This window comes from Pipistrellus kuhlii, unplaced genomic scaffold (genome assembly GCF_014108245.1).
Source record: "Pipistrellus kuhlii isolate mPipKuh1 unplaced genomic scaffold, mPipKuh1.p scaffold_m20_p_14, whole genome shotgun sequence".
Classification (NCBI taxonomy): Eukaryota; Metazoa; Chordata; class Mammalia; order Chiroptera; family Vespertilionidae; genus Pipistrellus; species Pipistrellus kuhlii.
The window spans coordinates 23,477,373-23,489,389 of record NW_023425449.1 but is presented as its reverse complement, the minus strand read 5'-3'; the positions used below and the strand labels follow the sequence as shown (position 1 = coordinate 23,489,389).

General features: G+C 42.4%; 1 non-coding gene across 1 annotated transcript; it reads left to right on the top strand.

Moving 5' to 3' along the window:
* Positions 1–11,944: 11,944 nt before the first annotated feature.
* On the top strand, positions 11,945–12,017 carry TRNAM-CAU. Its single transcript has one exon. It is a non-coding gene; the product is annotated as a tRNA-Met (tRNA).

The following is a 12,017-nucleotide window of genomic DNA, read 5'->3' as shown; positions in this document are numbered from 1 at the left end:
ATAAACCCTACTGATGTGGGAAATATAGAGACCTCTTTACAGTGGTAAAATTCAAAACTCTAACAGGGATAAAATCATGGAACAAGCTTTCAGTAATGCGTTCTCTTCAACTTAGCACCACACATGCCTTCATAGCACCAGTTGCCATTATTAGAGCCTCGGCTTTAGCCTGGGTATTCTCCATCTCTTTCAGTCTGCAGCCCAAGGAGAGGGAAGCAGCTCTCAGTGACCCTGCGGGGTGCTAGATGTTTCTTCATTATTGTTAACACCCATCTCCACAAAATGAAAGAGGAAGGAGGATGGCTATGTCATTTAAGGGCACTGCATTAAAGAATGATAAAGTGAATCGTGTGTGAGGAAAAATAAAATACAAATGTGTTTCCTCCATTAAAAGTGTGTGTGTGTGTGTGTGTGTGTGTGTGTGCATGAATGGGTGAAAGTGTGTGTACTGTCATGAAGCAGTGGTTGTGTTGTGATTCCTTCATCATTCCATACAATACATTTGTCCAAGCCCAGCAATGTCCCATCTCTTCATGCTCCTGTTCTCCCACCACAGCAAGGAGGGCGCTGCTCCCTGTCTCTGAGACTAGAGCTGCATGTATCCGCAAGCTATCTCTCTACACGACCTCTATCTTCCAACCTGGGAAACAGCTTCGTGAGTCAGAATCTAATAAGGGGTCAGAAACATTCAGAGAAATGAAACATATGCAAGAGGTGTGCGGGTGAAAAAACTCTTTCCTAACTGGGAGGAGAGTGTTTGGTGTCTCAGACTACTCTTAGGAACCTAAGAGTGTCCTCGATGCAGAGAGTTTAAAAACTTTAGGCTTTATGCTAAAATAGGAAGCATAATTTAAAAAATAGTTTTGAGGAGGAAAAAACTATTCACATAAATTTTAAGGAAATGGCTCCATTCTATGAGGTGTTACTGAGAAATAAAAGTTCTTAAATTTGCCCTAACCAGTTTGGCTCAGTGGATAGAGCGTCAGCCTGCAGACTGAAGAGTCCCAGGCCCTAGTCCGGTCTAGGGCGTGTACCTTGGTTGCAGGCACATCCCCAGTAGGGGGTGTGCAGGAGGCAGCTGATCAATGTTTCTCTCCCATCAATGTTTCTAACTCTTTATCCCTCTCCCTTCCTCTCTGTAAAAAATCAATAAAATAAAAAAAGTTCTTAAATTTGTAAACCATTATCAGACAATTTATGGGCATTTCTTCTAGTGTTGGGACACAGTAAGACGAATTACTGAAATAAAAAAAAAATATGTTGGCTGGTTTTACATTAGCACTGTTTAAGGAGAAAACTGTGACAAGTTTGTCCATTCAATATGATTTTTTTTCTAACCAAGAGCCATTTGGAAGATTCAGCATAAATATGGAGACCTCATCCCTAAGGTGATTTTATTCTCTGCAAGAATATACTCAGATATCCTTCACTATGATGTTGATTATTCACATCTTGTTACTTTTAAGATGATAATTATGCATTGTATAAACGATTGTGTATCTTGCAATAAAATAAAAGTTGTGCTGCTAAAATTCACAGCAGAGGATTTCTGTGCTAAATAATTTGTTCTTTAATACCTAAAATGATGCTGCACTGAAGCAAGAATAATGTTAATTGTTACTTTAAACTATGTACCATGTCTTTCACTTCCCATTCATGACAATTCTGTGGACGATCAACAGAAGGACCTATGCAATGACCTAAAATTTTTAAACCTATAATTTGCTTAGGAAGTTTTACTTGTTTTCACAGCAATGCTGCCAAGATCCCAGAAGCAATATTATATGCTACCTTTCCGATGAAAAACCACATGTCCACTAGGAAAATATGCAAACTTTAAAATTGAACTGTCCTGCCAATCACAATATAAACTCAGCCATGAAAAACAAGCAGCCTTCTGCCCCTGCTCTCAGTACAACTTAGCCATGTCACTGCCATGAATGACCTGTTTCTAAGCCTCATAAAATTTGTGTACACAAAGAGCAATGTAACAACCAGCATCCTCCTGGTTTTTAAGATATATGCAACCATAAGTTTATTGCAGCATTATTTACAATAACCAAGATGTGGAAGAAACCCAAATGCCTATCATTATTGATGGAATAAAGATGAGGTGGAACATGTATATACTGGAATATTACTCCACCATAAAAATGAATGAACTCTTACCACTTGAGACAACGTGGATGGACCTAGAGGTGATTAAGCTACATTAAATATGTCAGACAGAGAAAGACAAATGCCATATGATTCCACTTAATCTAAAGAACAAAATAAAACAGATACAGACTCATAGATGCAGAAAATAAATTGACATTTGCCCTATGGGAGGAAAGATGGGAGGCTGCATAAAAAAATTAAATAGCTTAAGAAGTACAAATTGGTAATTACAAAATAGCCATGGGGGTGTAAAGAACAGCAATATTGTATGTAATAACTGTAGGGTATCAAGTGGATACTTGAATTATCAGGGGATCACTTTGCAAATTCTAGAATTGTCTAAGCACTATGCTTGTACACCTAAAACTAATATAAAGTAATATTGAATAGTCACTGTAATTGAAAAATAAGATTAAAAATTAAAATAAATAAATGTGTTAGGAAGAGAGTGGCCACAGTTAGTGTTGTCTCAATTTCCCTATTTCATTCCCTTTCTGTGCCCATTAAAAAAAAATCTATTTAAATAAAACTTCTGTTGTAAGCCCTAGATGGTTGCTTAGTGGTTAGAGGATTGGCCTTTGAGCTGAAGTATCTTGGGTTCAACTCCAGTCAAGGGCACGAATGTTGGTTGCAGTCACGATCCCTGGTCCTGGTTAGGGCATGTGCTGGCAACAATCAATCAATGTGTCTAGATTCACATCTATATTTCTCTCTCTCTCTCTCTCTCTCTCTCTGAATATATGAATGAACAAATGAATAAATTATGTGAAATAGGAAATGCATGATGCTATATTCTGAAATGGCAGTAGACATATTCTGAAACATTTCCTAATTGAACAACCTTATGTTAGTTATGTTCTTTTCACCTAGAAAGTACAAGTAATAACTACCTTTCTGGATGATTATAAAGAGATGATGATATAATTTATATTCAAATGATTTATAAACAATCAACCTCTATACAACAATGTTATTATTAATCTGCTAAATAATGATTCAGAAACTTTTCTGGAAACCAAAATTAAGATTCCCTAGTGTTGCCTAAACCGGTTTGGCTCAGTGGTAGAGCGTCGGTCTGCGGACTGACGGGTCCCGGGTTCGATTCCGGTCAAGGGCATGTACATTGGTTGCGGGCACATCCCCGGTAGGGGGTGTGCAAGAGGCAGCTGGTTGATGTTACTCTCTCATTGACGTTTCTAGCTCTCTATATCTCTTCCTTCCTCTCTGTAAAAAATCAATAAAATATATATTTTTTTAAAAAAAGATTCCCTAGTGTCTTTGTCTTATGGTGAATTAAGAAGTGTGACTAGAGCCAATTATTGCCTTTTGGAAACTGTGCTCTAACCAAAGTCTGTATGACATAAGGGAAGAATTAAATTCAGAAACTCTAATCTCACAGTATTGAGTTATGTTTGGTTAAATGTGTATATCAGATAACTTGGTAATTGTTCCATCAAAATCCAGAGAGATTGCTTGGGCTAGAATTCAAAGGGTTTTTCTTGAGACCAAGGTTTGCATTGTTGGACACAAAACATTCTCTTAATAACATCTCCATGAGAAAGCAATCTTCTTTTTCCCAGAAAAGTTGTTTTTGGAGAAATCTTCTGTTTGTTGTTAAAAGCCTAAGCCCACTAAATGTTTAAATGATTATCTGCTGAGAGATTTCTTCCCAAATGGTTTTCCTTTAAATGTGCTTTCATGTATTATAGAGCCCTTAGACAAAGACGGTTTTACCCAGAAATGTTTAATGAAGTAAATCACTACAAAAAAGCCCCCACAAACGGTTAGCTTTGGCATTGCCACCAAACCACAGCAATTCTAGGCTTTTGGTATTCAATTAAACTTAATTTCACCTTAAACTCCATGAAGTCTCGCCCCAGCCAGTGTGGCTCAGTGGTGGAGCGTCAACCTATGAATAAGAAAGACCAGTTTGGTTCCTGATCAGGGCACATGCCCAAGTAGCAGGCTCAGTTCCTAGTAGGAGGCACAGAAGAGGCAGTCGATAAATAATTCTCTATCATCATTGATGTTTCTATCTCTCTCACTCTCTCCCTTTCTCTCTAAAATCAATTTTTAAAAAATGTATTTTAGAAAACAAAAGCCCTAGCTGGTTTGGCTCAGTGGATAGAGCATCAGACTGAAGATTGAAAGGTCCAGGGTTTGATTCTGTTGAAGACACATGTCCGGGTGGCAGGCTCGATCGCCAATGTGGCTTGTGCAGGAGGCAGCAGATTGATGATTCTCTCTCATCATTGATGTTTCTACCTCTCTCTCTCTCCTCTCTACCTCCCTCTCTGAAATCAATAAAAATATTAAAGAAAAAAACCCACCTCCACGAAGTGACAAGCACACTTTGCATATAGAAACAGTGGCACACTGAACTCATTAGTGGCAAGGAGCAAATTTAATGCTATGCATGTATGCTTCCAGAAAGGACTGCTTCGTTTCCATGGCACTCCATGGTCTCAGCTCTCCTACCTCTGCTGGCTTTAGTGGAGTGAAGTCAGCTTGTAAGACCAGAATGCTTCACAAAGACCAGGAGAAAGGGCATCCCACAAGATTCCTTTGCTGATTTTATTCCATTGTGCCTATTCCTTTAGCCTACTCTGTTTCCCCACTGGAACACAGGGCAGTACTCTGCACCTCTGGTTACGGAACCGCCTTTCTTTGACTTCCCAGTCAAAAGAAAGCTATCGTACAACTTCCTTTGGCCTTAAAAATTCGGAGAAGTACGTGTTCATCCACTGCCTGTTTTTTTAAAGCACTGTGTCTTTAATTTCACACAGCCTGGCTTCTGTCCCACAATGCCTTTTTCTGCACAGCATTTCACAGGCTGCAAGGAACTGAGAGATGGCCTGTTAACTCCCATGCACCAAAGAGGGAAGTGAAGGCCTGATGAGGGCTTTTCTTCTACACACACTCGAGGTGTGTTACCAGTACCTGGGCATCTGCATGGATGATCCTCCTTCTTCTCAGCTTCTTTACATGCTTACATGCTACTGTTGCTCTCTTCCTTGGCTTCCTCCACACTCCACACTGCTGAGCTCCCACCTTACAAGTCCCATTTTGTGCTCTCTCACTGCACCCTGACTATGGGCCTTCCTCTCAAGGCTGCTTCTTTGTGTCTCCATATCCCTCTTGACCTTTTTATCTCTCTCAGATTTTTAAAAATCCTCACCCTAGGATATGCTTTTGCTGATGAGAGAGAGAGAGAGAGAGAGAAAGAGAGAGAGAGAGAGAGAGAGAGAGAGAGAGAGAGAGAGAGAGAGAGAGAGAAACATTGATTAGAGAATTGATTGGTGTAAAAAAAAATCAATCAATTGCCTCCTGTACATGCCCACCTGGAGGATTGAACCTGTAACCTAGTTATGTGCCCTGACAGGGAATTAAACCCACAATTCTTTGGTGCGTGGAACCCACACTTCGGCCAACTGAGTCACCCAGCCAGGGCTCTCAGCTCTTTTTGGATGGATCCCAAAAGTCTGCTGGGGCTTTGACCTAGTCTTTACATTTTAATTTCAAACTCCACTATCTCAAACTCAGTCTTTTCTTCTTTCCCAGCACCCTCTCCCCGGAAAACTCCTGTTTCTGTCACACTTACCGTAATTGCCCCAGTCACCAAGGTTTGAACTATTCATGGCAGCCTTGACCAGGCAGCTGCTTTTCCACAGGCAATCACCAAGACCTATTAGCCTGCCCTTCATTGTGTGACTTAAAAAATCTTCTCTTCTTTTCCACCTTTCTGTAGTTCAAGTGCTTACTTCCGGTTTGTTTTCTCATCCATAGGTTTCTTCTGTTCCTCCCTATCATTTCCCCCAAAAAATTCTACAGCCAGGATAGTCTTCTTCATCAGTTCAGGTTAACAACAACAGTTCACTTTTTTGAGTGGTTCTTTGTTGTGAGGTATACATCTCTTACTTCAGTTCATCCTAACAAAGACCCTATGAGGTAGATACTATTAGGTTGATTCCCATCTTACAGGTAGAAAATTAAGTCTCATAGATGGCATACAGCTGGCCAAGTTTACACAAGCATAAGTGGCAAAGCCGAGATTCAGAATAGGTCATCTGTCTCTGAAACACTTGGGCTTGTCTCCAACACCAGAATGGCCTGGGCTCTTGGGTGCAGACTTCTAGGTGTGTATACCTTCTAGACTTCAGTTTTGTCTCACTATGTCTTTCCATTTAGTAGAAGGGGCCCCCGAGTCATGTACGCACTAGTTCCTGGTAACCATAAGAGCCACAGAGTTCTGAGCCCCACCCCTATGTCTGGGACCGTGTTGACCAGCCTAATTTTTGTTATTTCCGTACTGTCTTCCCAGGACACACAATGAAGAATGGTCTGTATGCTGTTCAACTGCTGTTAGATCTAAACCTTGGGACCTGCTTTTATATCGCAGGGTCTTGGGTATAAAGTTCTAGTCTGGGGGGAACTTCTAGTCTATTCTAATTTGTACTTACAATAACTCTTCTAAGGAACTGTTAGCTCTCCAGTCCCACTCTGCCAGTCTGAGCAGTAGTTATGACCAGAAAATTATGCCATTTGTCCTAATTAAATTTCATACTAAGGCTGACTTCCTGAGCAAGCTAGGTCTAGTCCAGCCCAGATCTGCTTTTATGTCCCCCATCTCTTTCTACTTTCCAGTTTTTTCAAGAGTTTTCCCACATTTTCCCAGCTTGGCTATGTGACACAATCGCCTGAGAAACATTCAGCATGCAGATGACAAGCCTACGCTGAAGTCCTACTGACTTCAGAACCACCAATGAAGACGTCTTTGAATCCTCAATGCTAATGCATAATAAACAATAATTATTCATGATGGTTTTAGTGTTTTTTAATGCTTCAATGAACTCATAAATTGCATAGGAGATGTAAGCCACCTGGCCCAATGCCTGACAGATAATGGGTTTTCAGTAAATGCTAGTTTCTCTACTTTTTATTTTAGTCATCACAAGTTTATAGCTTTCATCTGTTTAAATAAACATTTAAATAGAGTTACATCTCCTACATTTCTTCCTGTTTTGTATAGTTACAGCATCTCTAGTCAAAGTTTCTCTGGCTTACTGTTGACCTAAAATTACCCTTCAAACTCTTTCTTTGATCTTTTGACATTAAACTCATGCATTAGTCTGTGTATTTCTTAAACTTCTATAAAACTATATATATATATATATATATATATATATATATATATATATATATATATATATATATATATATATTCTGCTACCTACACTTTTTCTACTTTTAGTCTTAATACCTGTTGTTGTTGTTTTTATTTTTTTGCTAAAATTTTCTTCCAACTAGTGAAGTAGACCTTGAAATCTCAGAGCCTTTGACTTGATGTGCCTTTACAATATTTTACTTTATTTTAGTTAGCTTTGTTGAACATTACTGGAAGATCTTGAAGCTTAAATATGAAGTGTTCTGTCTGATTGGAATAGCCCGGATAGCAGGGAAAGGTAGAAGAGAATTTCAAAGCAGAGAGAGACCTTAGATATTATCAGTTCACCTACTTACTTCATTGACATGAGGCAGCTGAGATACAAAGTGCATCACCAAAGGTGCTGTTGCTAACTAGTCACTCGTGTGGTGGGAGGAGGGGGAGGGAGACTAGCTCATGTTTAACTGGGGCATATTGAAATTGTACGAGGGTTTTTTCATGTGTCCCCTCCCCCCATATTTAGTCTTTTAAAATGACAGAAAAACAGCAAGTAATCAGAGGTTTTGGATTTAATAGTTTTTGTAAAGTCTGACTTCTAGCGTTGGGAAATTCAGGGTCTCTGAGCATTCCGTTTTGCATGATGTGTCCAAAATTGTACTTCCCAGAGTTGGGAGCTTTCTTGTACCAGTGAGAAAAGGTTTCTTTCCTTCAGGAAGAGAGAGCACTTCTCAAAACCCAGAGATCTATCTGTAAGGGTTTTTTTTCTCCCCATCCCCATATCTTAAGGACTTTTGTTCATTTTGTTTTTCCAGTGGAGCAAGAAAGACCAAAACCTAACCAGTTTCAGGATGCAAGGCTGTGGTGGCTGTGCAGGGAGGGATATGGGACAACAGAGTCACTGCTTCTGCACTCACACCCTAGGAAAGTGCTTCAGAGGAGAACAACAAAAAATGCAAATAAAAATATACACCCGCTAGAATTACCAAATCCACTCATATCCAAGGCAGAAAAGAAGGTCGGAGGGTAAATGGCACAGAGAGAAAAAATCTTCTCTACTTTCTCATGTGAACAAAGTTTCTCAATATTTATATCTGTAAATATGAAAAACATGAAAAGAATTAATGTTGAACCCCATCTCATTCTACCAAAAAGTAACAGGCAGCATGGATTGGTGAACTAAGTGGAATTAAAGAGACACACCTGCCTGGCCAGTGTGGCTCAGCGTTTAAGCATCCACCAGAGTTCACTGGTTTGATATCCAGGTTTGGGCTCAATCCCCAGTAGGGGACATTAAGGAGGCAGCTGATCTTTCCTGTTTTCTCTCTCATCACTGACGTTTCTATTTCTCTCCCTCTACCTTCCTCTCTGAAATCAATAAAAATAGATATTTTTTAATAATTAAAAAATAAAGATGCATCTATCTCATGAATATTTGTTTTTTATTAAATTTAAAAAAATACATTTAATAATTATCCTTCAATTCTATACATAGATTATGATTTTAATTAATTGTGTAGTAATAAAAATTATATGCCAACTTAGAAAAAATATGACACTTAGAGACATGTTCACAGAAAACAAGTTTAAATATTTCAATTTAAGTATATAATTTTGTTTGTGAGAGATATGTTAGGGTAATCAGTAATCATTCAAACATAAAATATGTATTATGTGAGGATAAAATTCTGTGTGTGTGTGTGTGTGTGTGTGTGTGTAGGGGGGGAGTAGACCAGAAATATGACCTTGGTCATATTTCAACAAGTGTTGAATAAATGTAAATTCAACAAGTGTTGAAAATGAGCTAATTCACGTATATTTAAAATAGCTGATGGTTTATATGAGATATTTCTGTTTCATTAGATGCATATTAAATGCCACTTATGCAGTTTTATTTTTTTAAATCAACATACATGTATTGCAAATTGCATCCTTTTAAACTTAGAATTTATGAGAAAGTTGAGATATCCACTGAACATCATGCAAGAAAGTGCGTGGATATCTTTCAGAATTATCTTAAGGGGTGCCAAAGTGAGGAGGCACGTTTGGGAACTGCTGCTGGGGGTGAGATGCCAGCTCAGTTGCCTGACTCCGGATGGAATCCTGCCTACTCTGCTACCGGGTGTTTGAACTTGGGCAGGTCATGCGTGTCTTTTAGCTCGCCTGTCTGTAAATGAAGGGCAGTCTGACACTGACCCCTGCAGGCCGTTCTGAGAGTAAACCAGTCGGAGCCTGAGGAAGGAGGGCCTAAACCCTCCAGAGTAGGAAGAGAAGGAAATGATTAACGTGGCTGAGGAACTGCAAGGATGAGATCTCCGTCACAAAAAAACCCGAGTCTGGCTCCCACAGGCACAGCAGAATCACAAGTAAACTGCAGAGCAACCAGCACCCGGAACTGCCTGTAATGTAGCTGAAGACGAGCTCTACAACTAGCGAGTTACAGCAGGAGCCACATCGAGACTGGTGTAACCGAGGAACAGTTGGTACCACACCCCTTTTTATTATTATTATTTTTAATAGAGACTCTACTATCTTTGCAATTTCCCTGTAAACCTAAGACACAGAATAATATAAAGTCTATTTTTAAAACATCTTCATTTCATAGGCACCCACGTATTAATCGCTGGCCTTACGTTTTTGTGTATTCTTTTAGAGGTTTGGTGAGCAAACACTAGCAAATGTGACTATGCCTGCCCCCTCTCCTCCCTACAGCAATGGTGAACCCTTCCTCCCCCGTTTACCCCCCTCATTCCCAAATCAGGCGCAGAGAGTCCCAGCCCTTACTGACAGCTGGGGGGACATTCTTGGGAACAGTTCCCTGTGGATGGACACTAGCTGTTTCCAAGTGTTTTCGGTTCTGATGGGACTTCAGGGAGTAACCGTGGCCGTGGCCGTGGCCGTGGCCGTGGCCGTGGCCGTGACCGTGGCTGCGGATGAAACTATCTGTTGGACACCTCCCTAGTCGTGGGACTGCTGGACCTGCCAGTTTGAAATCGTGGGAGACAGGGCCAGTGGGGTTTAATTCACACGTCCATCAGCGTTCCTTGGGCCTGGAGTTCTGAGTGAAACTGCCATGACACCCCAAGTTTGCAATCCACAGCGGTCAGGGACCCTGAAAAGATTCCTATGAGCGTGTGCACATGTGGGTTTCCTCTCTGGCCACTGCCAGGGCCTCTGCCCTCCTGCCCTGGGGCAGGAACTAGGGCCCTAGCAGCCTGACCCCAAGAATACCTCCCCTTGGCTGGGGAGCTGGGAGGCAGAGTTTTCTGGAGGATTGGGAGGCGGGGGGGACCATGAGTGTGGGCAGTTCCACCCAGTCCTCCAGGTCTGGGGTCAGCACCCCTGCCTCCATCCATGACGCCTCCTGAGGAGACATTAGGATGCCATAAGGAGCCCATCACCCCTCCTCTAGCTACCCGCCGTTCCCCCCCCCCCCCCATCTCACAGACCTCCCCTCTATGGGTCTCTCTGCACCCCCTCCCGTTATTCCCCCCCCCCCCCAGGAATTCCGGTGCTTGCTCCTACCATAATATTTCCCCACCTCCTTACACTCATGGCCGTTCACTCCCCTTAACATCCCACCTTCTCTCTCCAATTCTGGGTGATTTAAAGAATTCCTCTCCCGGGGAACTTGTTAGTAAAAAATTTAGATACACAGAAATGTTGAAAGGATTGCACCGTGAATATCCATCCATCCATCCGTATCTCCGCCACCTGACTGTGCACTGACATCTCACTACTAGCCTGTCTCCCCAATCTCTCCGCCTCCGTCCCTGGGTAGGTCCCTTGGTCCATTGAACGGTATGTCCGTCATTTTTAATTTATTATTAATTTTTAGGTGAAACTTACATAGAGCGAACTATGCAAGTCTTAAGCGTGTCGCAGTCTGGCTGATTTTAGATGGCACGTGTATTTATTTTAACATATAATGGGGGGGGGGGGAGGAACCTACACGTTTTCCGTTAATGATAGTGACCCCAAGCTTCGTTGAACAAGGAACGTATTTAAATGAGCTGAGCGGGGAGGGAGGGGGTGGGGGGACGGGGAAGGTAGGGATGGGACTGGGGCTTCCGACAGACCTCCGCCTCTCTCCCGGCCCGCCCTGGGGCGCCAGGAGGGGCGGGGGGCTCGGCTGCAGAGGGGTTCGCCTTGGGACCGAATAGTGTGCGCGTGTCTGTGCGCGTGTTTTCAAACGGCTGTGCAGTTGCGCGGCCCCTTCCAGCTCTTTGAGGCTGGGAGGGCCCCTGTGAACCAACGCCGGGGACACAGTAGGTGCCCAATCAGTGGTCCCCGCGATCACACGTGCGGCAGACGCTTTTGCAAACACTATACAAAAACCAGTTTACTGCTGCTGGGAGAATCCCATTCTCCCGTGTCGCCCTTCCCAGCGCAGCGCGGTCTAGCGAGCCCAAGTGCCTGTTTGCAAACAGACCGGCGGGAGGAGGAAGCCCGGAACCTGGGGGGGGGGGGGGGGCCGTCGGGCAGGGACCGCCTCCCTGTCGCTGGGGTGGAGGACTCCCCGATGTCCCAGGATCCAGCATAGAAGAACGAGAACTTTGTGAGCATGCGCACAGCGCCGCGGAGGCAGCCTCATTACTATACAGCGGAAGAACCCTTGTAGGTGCCTCGTTAGCGCAGTAGGTAGCGCGTCAGTCTCATAATCTGAAGGTCGTGAGTTCGATCCTCACACGGGGCA